The sequence below is a fragment of the Onychomys torridus genome, chromosome 19, assembly GCF_903995425.1.
Source record: "Onychomys torridus chromosome 19, mOncTor1.1, whole genome shotgun sequence".
NCBI classification, from domain to species: domain Eukaryota; kingdom Metazoa; phylum Chordata; class Mammalia; order Rodentia; family Cricetidae; genus Onychomys; species Onychomys torridus.
The window spans coordinates 32,646,592-32,657,088 of NC_050461.1; positions in this window are offsets into that span (position 1 = coordinate 32,646,592).

Consider the following 10,497-nt stretch of genomic DNA (forward strand, 5'->3'; position numbering starts at 1 on the left):
GCTGCAATACATAAAACATTCTCATTTCCAGAGCCAAATGAGTCAAGGACGTTTGTGTGGTCATTTGATTGCCAGACTTTTCTCTAACTGGACTGAACGGTCCCTGAAGATGAGGCCCATGCTCTGTTTTATTTATTGTTATGTTTCTGGCAACAGTGCAGGATCCGACCTTCATAAAACACTCACTAGATTTATCTTGTATTGATCTGGGAAGAGCATGAGAGGCTAAGAGAGGTCAAACCACAGCAAGGGATGCTTCACGTGTGGGCATGACACCCTGAGTACCCTAGAAGAGGAAGAGGGAAACAGAGATCTTCAAAATGTTCAATGTTAGATGAGCTATAACATTCAACTCCCGAATTGAAATTCTGGCTAGGACAGCTGTCTAGGGCGAGACATTCCAAGTAGACTATGAATTCTTGTTTTAAAATTGGCTCTTGCCTTTTGGTCATGACTTACAAAAGGATCGGACTAGGAAAAAAAAAAGATTTTATTTCATGATTTGAAAAAAAAAATGTGCTAACAATCTTTGTGCATAAAAGCGCTGATAGAGAGATATGTAGAATATTGTCCATGTTGATGCTCAAAATGAACCTAAGATTATGCTCTTCTGTTCAGTAGGTGGCGCTGAAGACTGATTAATAACTAACTTAATGGCCCAATGTTATCAAGTAAGCTAGAATAGTTATTCTGTTTGAGCGTTCTTTCGTTCGTTTGAATTTTTTATTAGAAGATTTAAATTAAGCCTTTCTATGTAAAAAGTTGTTATTTGATTCCGTTCTGTTTCTTTGACACAGAGTCTCAGTATGACGTGATCGGAGGCACGTGATCAGCTAATTGTTAGGTAGATGTATAATGGGCACACAAAGGAAAGGCTTTCATATATATCCAACCATATCAGGGACTGAGAAAAGGCCCCCATGAGACCCGTGCATGCTGGGAAGAACTTTAGGGAGTGCCGAAGAAGCTGTCAATGAGGTAAGATAATGTCCAGAAATTCATAAAGTGTGGCCCAGGCTGGCTTCCATCTTGCCACCATCCTCCTGCCTCTGTCTCAGGAAGGCTAGGATTACAGACAGGCGAGTGCCACCTTGCCAACCTCATTTGATTTTTACAGCAGCTCTGTGTGAACTGTTGTGCATGTGGCTGGCCCTTAAACGCAGACCTTGGACACCATTAAACGGGAGAAGCCAAGACTGTGGAGACTTGCAACCAACTTTAATGGTGCTATTCACTTTGAAATGGCCCGTTCATGCTTGAGCTACACATTCTAAAGTTATTTACTGCCGACCTTTGGTTCATTTCTCCGGTTTCAAGACTCTTGCCTTGCTCATTCTGCCTGTCTCAAGACTCATAGGCAAGGATCCTAAAATAGCTGGTCAGTCAATAGCCTCTGCTCACCACTCAGTAAGGCTGTTAGAATGCCAGGCCAAGAAGACTGAGAAACATGGGCTCCAAATCTGTCTTTCCTTTTCCTCCACAGCTGTGTTATCACTTCCAATACTCAGTCTGACTCGCTAATAAGACGATGTCTTGGGAAGTAACAGCACAAAAACCCTCTGGAAATAGATAGCTCATCTTACGTGCTGATCACCTCCCCAACACTCCCTAAAATCCATCTCATCATTCAAGGCTCCAACTCTGGGGCTCCAGGGGATGCTATCGATTCATGATATGGGTGTATGTGCAGAAAAGTTCCCCTCAACTTGAGGTACCCATTGTGTACTTAACTAGTGAATCAGCTGATCATGGGACTTCTGATCACATGACTTAGTATTCTTGAGCTTTTTTTTTTTTAAGCGCACATTTCACTTTGCATATCCGATTATCTAGTGTTTACTTTAAAACTTAAAGATTTTGAAATAGCTTCAAGTCGGGCAGTGGTGGCCCACGCCTTTAATCCCAGCAGAGCCAGGCGCATCTCTGTGAGTTTGAGGCCAGCCTACTCTCCAAAGTGAGTTCCAGGAAAGGCACAAAGCTACACAGAGAAACCCTGTCTCAAAAAACAAACAAACAAACAAACAAACAAACAAAAAAGATACTAGTCTTCACTTCCTAAGCTTATTTGAAAAATAACCCAGTTACTTCATTGACTTGGAGTTAGACAATTCTCATACTTTGTTGACTGTAGACACCCCTGCTGACTTATAGACAAGTGTTAAATGAAATATTAGTGAATAGAATTCTCGTAAGTACTTGACTTTTGGCTTTTGTCAATTCCCCTCAAAACTCCCTTTAGGATTTCCACAGGAAATTTATAGAAACCTGTAGAAAAATTTCAAAAACCCCATGTCTTTGAAAGTTTTGGCATATTAGTATATCTTTTTGTATCAGATTCTATTTGTTTATTTATTTTATTTATTTATTTTTAATTTTATCTATCTATCTATCTATCTATCTATCTATCTATCTATCTATCTATTTATTTTTCCAGAGCCAAGGACCGAACCCAGGACCTTGTGCTTGCTAGGCAAGCGCTCTACCACTGAGCTAAATCCCCAAACCCCTATCTGTTTATTTATAGACAAGGTCTCATGTAGCTTAGGCCAGCCTCTTGCTTCGTGGTAGAGAATGACTTGAACTCCTGTCTCCACCTCCAAGATTTAAGATGACAAGCCTTTGTAACCATACCAGGTTTACGTAGGGCTGGGTGTATCCCAGGGTCCACCAAGTGCCAGGCAGGCATCTACCAGCCAAGCAATATCCCCATCCTGGTCCTCTTAGTGTATCTATGGAATGTTTGTGTCTGTGTTAGAGTAATCTCTTGACTCTTTATATTCCTGATGTTTTTCAACTTCCACCCATACTCTAGTGAACAACCATAATGAAATGCATTGGGACACACACACACACACACACACACACACACACACACACGGGACAGGAGAGGATAAGGAGAATAAATATGATCCAGATACATTGTGTACATGCGGGGAAATGACATAACAAACCCCGTTGTTGTGGATAGCTTACATAGGCTAATATAAACACTAGGATGTTTTCATCACTGTTAGGGTGTAAGTACACTATTGAGTTTTGGTGGTAGATGCTATGGGAGGATCCCCTGATAAGCCCATTCATTTATGCCTTGAAGTTTTTTGCTTTGTTTATTTCATTTTGGGGGACAGAGTCTCATGGAGTCTAGGGTGGTTTGGAGCTGGTTGTGTAGCCAAGGGTGACCTTGGACTCCCAATCCCCTGGGATTATAGGCAGATGTCTCTTGGTCCACCTGGCTTGTTTTTTTGGTGCTGTGTTTTTGTATAAACAAATCACATGACTTGTGTCAATGATAAATTTGTCCTTACTCACAAAAAAATTATGATCTCTTTGTGTGTCTGAGACCACAAAACAACAACAAAAACAGGCTGATTGTCTTCCATGAAAGGTAAAATAGCTGGGACATCATATTGAACACTTGAAATCCCAGTGCCCAGTCAGCTAAGGCAAGAGGATTTTGAGTTCTAGGCTAGTTTGATTACAGAGTGAGACTCTGGCTCACACAAAAGCAGTACCCTCACACATGTAGGCAAAAATACTAAGATAATATTTTGAATTTCTTTTATTCCTTAAAAACTAACTTTTCTTGGTGCTAGGAATTGAACCCTGGTCTGAGCTACCTACTCAGTCTTTTCATACCTAATATTTTAAATTACTTGAACATGCATAAATTTTCTTCACATGAAGGATTAGCAGGATGGGGCATATCTCATAATCTCTCGGATTAAAAAAAAGAAGAAGAAAAAATTACTTTCCTGCTTTCAGATAGAATGAATTTTCAAAGTTGATGCAAATAAATGTATACAGTGATGTGTGTCTAAAACTAACACAACTAAGTAACAAGAAAGCCTTTAAAAAATAATCCTGAGAGAGCCAGGTTTGTTTGGTGCAGGCCCTTAATCCCAGCACTAAGGTTGGTAAGGGTAAGTGGATCTCTGTGAGTTCAATGCCATCCTGGTCTCCAAAACAGTCCCAGATCAGTCAGGTCACATCACACAGTGAGACCCCGTCTCAGTAAAACAAACCCAAACAAAACAAGATAAAATCTCTATGGAGTCTGGCCTCAGGTCTAAAGAAATCAAATAAAACCAAGCAATGGAATTCTGGGCTGGAACACTGTGTCTCCTTGATTCATCTCTGGAAACTAGAGAGGTTTGCAGGGCTCCAGATAAGACCATGCACTGGAGTTCTTAAGCATTTTTTAACATGATCTGCTGAGAGTGAACAACTTCAGCCCTAAGCCCTAAGGGGGGGGTGTGTGGCGGTGGGGGTGGGTGGGGGTGGAGTGTTGGGGGTATGGGAGGACGGAGGGGGATTGGGGGATGAGGGTGTGGGCAGATGGGGGTGTGGGGTGGTGGGGGTGTGGGATGGTGGGGGGTATAGGGTGGTGGGGGGTGTGGGATGGTGGGGTGTGGGGGTGTGGGGGTGGGTGGGGTTGGGAAGGATCTATATCTCTCCTTTCAAGGCTTGATGAACTTCAAAGAAGAGAGAGTAAGAAGAATGTAAGGGACAGAGGGTGGGATGGAGAGCTATAACAGGTCTCTAGAAAGGCCCTTGCTGTGATACCCATGAACTCACAGCAGCAGCAGCAGCTACTGCACAAGTCTGGACCCATCAACGCCGCATCATGGATGGGGAAAGGAGCTCATAGGGCTGCATCCTCACTGAAGAGCTAATCACCATTAACGAGTGGTGCAGGAGAGAACACATTCCTCTGTCATCTGCTATAGAGGACTGTTTGACACAATACCTACTTCCTTTCCAAAACTAGTAATAGAATCCTAATGCAAATTAGGGCCATGGGTGTGAACATGTTTAGAAGCTAGGAACAGTATCAACTTGTGGGCAATCTTTGTGTTACTAGATGCCAAATTATTGTTTCTCTTAGAAGCCCATCCCAGGTGCTGGAGAGAGAGTTCGATAGTTTAAAAGCATCTATTCTCCCAGAGAACCTGAATTAGGTCCCCAGCATCCATGTTGGGTGACTCACAACTGCATAAATCTCCAGCTCCAGGGTAACCCCTAATGCCCCTGGACTCCACGGACACCTGCACTTATATGCACATATCTGTGCCCTACCCTGCCCACACACATAGTTTTCAAAAAATACAGAAAAAAAAAAAAAAAAGCCCATTCCTATTGTATAATTGGAAGGAGAGTTCTCAGTCCTCCATGTTTGGAGTTTTTGTTAATTGTTATTTCTCCTAGCTAACAAATGGACAGGGATGCAAAGGAGGGATAATTTGTGGAATTTTACATAATTGTCTGTGGAATTAGACTTAAAAAAAAAATCTGCAGATGTTTATGCCCAGACTCATTTTATTTAGCAAAAAGAAAGAGAAAAAAGAAAGAAAAGAAAAGAAAGGTTTTGTTTTAAAATTTTTTTCATTATACTTTTATTTTAAATTTGTCTGTGAAACCATGTAATCCCTGTGAATCTCATTGCCTTATTCCGATATGATTTGAAAGCATGGCTTCTGCAGGCATTATTTATGCTCCCTGGATCTCCAGAGCTCCCCTTTTGACACTTTTTTAGTTCTATGTAATTGAAAAGGACAGATGATTCGGACAGTGACTCACAGGAATGTAGAAATGCTTGGAAGGAAAAGTATTCCATAATCAGAGCACACCATTGGGACAATATTCCGGTATGCCTCAGAGAAGTGACAGGAAAATCACAGTGATGGAGTGCTTCGAAAGCTTGTTGCTAGGGTAATTTTGCATACCGGAGGATAAGCGGTTGGGCAGTACGTCTAAGTGCAAAGGTCAACCTTGCAAGCCAATACTCATGTCTCAGGGCATCTCCCACTTTTATTTATGTGTTCCTGCAGCAGAAAAATCAGCTCTCTGCTTATACTCAGCACCAGATGACAAAGGCTGTGTGTACCATAAAAGACTGTGTACACCATAAAACTCATGCCAAATCAATGTGTCATTCAGCACTCTATCACAAAAGCCAGCCTTGAGCTCACAGAGATCCTCCTCTCTGCCTCCTAAGTGTCGAGATTAAAGGTGTGCACCACCACAAACCAGCTTGAGTGAACTTCCAAAACAATAAGCAATGTGGATAACTTGTTTATTAAAAATCAACCTGGTATCTCCTCCCTTCCCTAGCCTTGGGCTGGGGAGATAGCTCACTGGGTAAGAGTGCTTGCCACATGAACATGAGGACCCGAGTTTGAATTTCAACACTCATATGAAAAGCCAGGTTTGGCCATGGATGCTTGTGACTCCAGCCCTGTGGTGGGGAGACAGGAGGATAGCTGGATCTCGCTGGCCTCCAGCCCAGCCTCAGGTTCAGTGAGAGCTCCTGTCTCATGGGAATAACATGGCGAGTGACAGAACAGAACACTCAGTGTTTTCTGGTTTCCACATACACGCCCTGTTCACACACATGAGCACATACCACACACATACAGATATACACAAAGATAAAGTTCTGGACTTAGTTGTATTCAAAAGACCAAGAAACGGTTGCTTTAAATTCTAACTTAAAAGCACCCATTTTTGGAAGCCTTTATGCTGGTATACACACACCTGGAGGGTAAATAACCTTCCAGACGAGATAAACTGGGATGAAGATGGTTGAGAGAGAGATGTTTATGAAACTGGTACCCAGTTTCCACCCATCATGTTATCTAACATGAATGTACTATCTATGTATAAACTTTAAAATGAAAACATCATTGGGGATTTAGCTCAGTGGGTTCAGTCCTCAGCTCGGGCATAAAACAAACAAACAAACAAACAAAAACTAAAACGTCTTGTTAACTCTGTCCTTATCTCATCTCATCTTTTGTTTCCTATATGCTTTATAAAAATGTATAGTTTTGATCTGAAGAAATACATTTGCTCTAACTTCCCCCAAAGTGTCCATTATTAGGCAGGTTATAATTTAATTTAAGGCTGAAATAATTTCTGTTTGTCTCCCTTTTGATGACCTTTCAGAAGAAAACCCAGTCATTGTTCTTCAATTTGGATCCCAAATCGTTTTGAGCTTAATGTTAGTTTATCTAATTATGTCAAATGTAATTTGATTCTTGTGTCCGTGATAGGTTCGTAGTGAGGCGTGCAGACAACATGGCTTTATGCCGGGAATCCAGTGCTTTCGTTCAGGTTAGTTCATGACTTTCGCCTCCAGAATTCTATGCTAAGAATCAAGAACGGTTATGTGTATATATATATCTCAGGAGCACCCATCCCTGTCTGAGGAACTGTTAACTGTTGATGGCTATAGAAGTTACTCTCCTTGGGGGTCACAGCCACTCTAGGCTGCTCATGTTCCAGGGGATGGCCACACAACCACGCTCACACGGGCAGCAGCAACTGGACTCAGGGGCTCATTAATAACAGTTAATTACTAACAGAAAGAAGACATGCAGCTGGGAAGGAGAAGGGATGGGTGTGGAGAGAGGTGGTAGTGGATGGACAAGGTCAATATACCTGATACATGTGCTTAGGAGTTTCACAGAATTAAAAATATTTAAAAGGCAGAAAAAAAATATATAGCTGGGCATGGTGGTGCATGCCTTTAATCCCAGCATCCGGGGGGCAGAGGCATACAAATCTTTGGGAGTTTGAGGCCAGCCTGGTCTACAAAAGGAGGTTCTAGGACAGTCAAGGCTATCAGAGAAACCCTGTTTCAAACACACACACACACACACACACACACAAACAAACAAATAAACAAACAAACAAATAAATAAATAAATAAATAAATGTAGAAAATAGCTTGTATCAGAAATTATGTTAAAACATAAAAAATTACGTTAAAACCAATTGGCAGCCACTCATCCTTTCTATAAAACTTCGTGCATGAAGTGCTCCACCTTCATGCTGATGATCCTTGATCTACCTTTCACAGCAAGTGCCTGTCTGCATTTATGTCTTCTTGTGAACAGACTGTACCTTGTATATTGTCACGATACATCATCATCGTGCCTGCCAGAACAAACCAGGTGGAGCCCAGGACAGAGGACAGAGAAGAAAGCAAACCCGAGAACCCTGCCCATCAGACTCTGTGGTTACCAGGGTGCACAAACACAGACACACATACACACACACAATCTGCCTGAACGCTATGTAACAGATAAACTCCTAGTAAATACTGACATCACTCCAGCCTTGTGCTAGAGTCCTTCACAGGAATCGAGTGGAAAACAGGGTAGCGTATGTAAGTTAGCCATGTTACAATCTAAAGGTTGTGTCACGGCCACAGTAGCCAAGCACAGAACACGTTAAAGCCACGGTGGGAGTCTGAGCAATTGTTCCGTTTTTGGTTTAGGTAATTAGTTCACAGTTCCCTTGCAGTGAGAAAAACACTTAAATAATTTATCAAATTCAGCTTAACTGATTTCAATGAGCACTTTTTTTTTTATTGTTCTGAGTAGTGCCTGGAAATATGTTATCATCATTATGTTCCTAGAAAACAAACAAACAAAAACAAACAAAACCCCAAAGAACTCACGGTGGGTACAATAGAATTTTTGACTGGATGAAGACAAAGATTCCTCAGCAGGGTAAGGTAGAGATGGACTGTATCCTAACCTTTGCCCTTTTGCCAATTAACCTGAATGGTTATCGATCAGCCGGGCAGCTGGCCTTTGTTCCAGAAACCACTGCAGCTGTGACAAACACTTTAATCAGTGAAACACATTTCATTAAGGAAATAATAAATATTCTCTCTTTGGAGTCGCCCTTCTTCCTTGTCTCCAAAGCTCCCATCGATTTAGGGACCTTCAAAATACCCACTCTCATTGGAGGCCAGCCTGGGCTACAGAGTGAGTTCTAGGAAAGGCGCAAAGCTACACAGAGAAAACCTGTCTCGAAAAACAGAAAACAAAAACCAACCAACAAAAACAAAACACCCACTCTCTCTGTTGTCCTGGCCACCATCACTAGGATGGCCTTGTTAAAACGTCAGTGCCCTACGGCTCTCTTCACCCACCCTCCTCATCCTCCTTTTGATTACTTTCCTTGGGGTAAAACTCTCCCTTGCTCCTTTGGAACCTCAGCCTCTCCTCCACGTACTCTCCTCTCTGAGAACGCTAACAGTGCAGTCTGATGTGAATTCATTCTCCACCACTTGCAGATCTCCGAAATTCTAGGAAAGAGGGAAAACCCGAAGAGGCAATGGTGGAGAGGGCGACAACAGCCTTTCACATCTTGATTCCTCCTGGACCGGTGGTCTTCTGGGAGAGCACTGATTGCATGTCTCCTCCCGGAGAAACAGCTCAGCAGAGGTTGGCCCCAGTTACTGTTTGCCTCAGCTAGAAAGCTGCTTGGGAGAACTAGATTAGGATCCTAATTGAGAGTCTCTTCCTCTGGCAGAGGTCCTGTTGATTCTATCCACCACCACTACCACCACCACCACCACCACCATACCACCACCACCACCACCACCATACTACCACCACCACCTCCACCACCACCTCCACCATTACCACCACCATCACCACCACTACCACCACCACCACCACCACCATACCACCACCACCACCACCACCACCACCACCACCACCATACTACCACCACCACCTCCACCACCACCTCCACCATTACCACCACCATCACCACCACCACCACCACCTCCACCACCACCACACCACCACCACCACCACCACCACCACCACCACCACCACCACCATACTACCACCACCACCACCACCACCACCATACCACCACCACCACACCACCACCACCACACCACCACCACCACACCACCACACCTCCACCACCACCACCACCACCACCACCACCATCACCACCACACCACCACACCACCACCACCACCATACCACCACCACACCACCACCACCACCACCACCACACCTCCACCACCACCACCACCACCACCACCATCACCACCACCACCACACCACCACCACACCACCACCACCACCACACCACCACCACACCACCACACCTCCACCACCACCACCACCACACCACCACCACCACCACACCACCACCACACCACCACCACCACACCACCACCACCACACCACCACACCTCCACCACCACCACCACCACACCACCACCACCCATCATCTCTGCGAGCCTGCACACGGAACGCCCTTCTTTCTACCTCATTTTCACAAGCTCCCTCTGCATAGACATCCCACTTGAGTTTCTCCAGCATCACTTTCTAAAGAGTCTGAATTCAGCCCCAATGCCCGACCCCTAAATTAGGTAAAGTGTCCCTTCTATGCGCCCCCTTAATAGCCTGTTTCCATGACAGCTCATGTTTTAGTAACATCTTTATTGTTATATAACAGATGTAGAGGAAAGTGTATGGTGCTGCACTCCTGTAATTCCAGAACTTGGGAGGCCTAGGCTACATAGTGAGTTCCAGACCAGCCTGAGATGAAGATTGGGACCCTGTCTCAAACAAACAAACAAACAAACAGATGTGATGCCAGGGCTAGATAGATGGTACAGTGGTTAAGAACACTGGCTGTTCTTCCAGAGGACCCAGGTTCAACTCCCAGCATCCACAC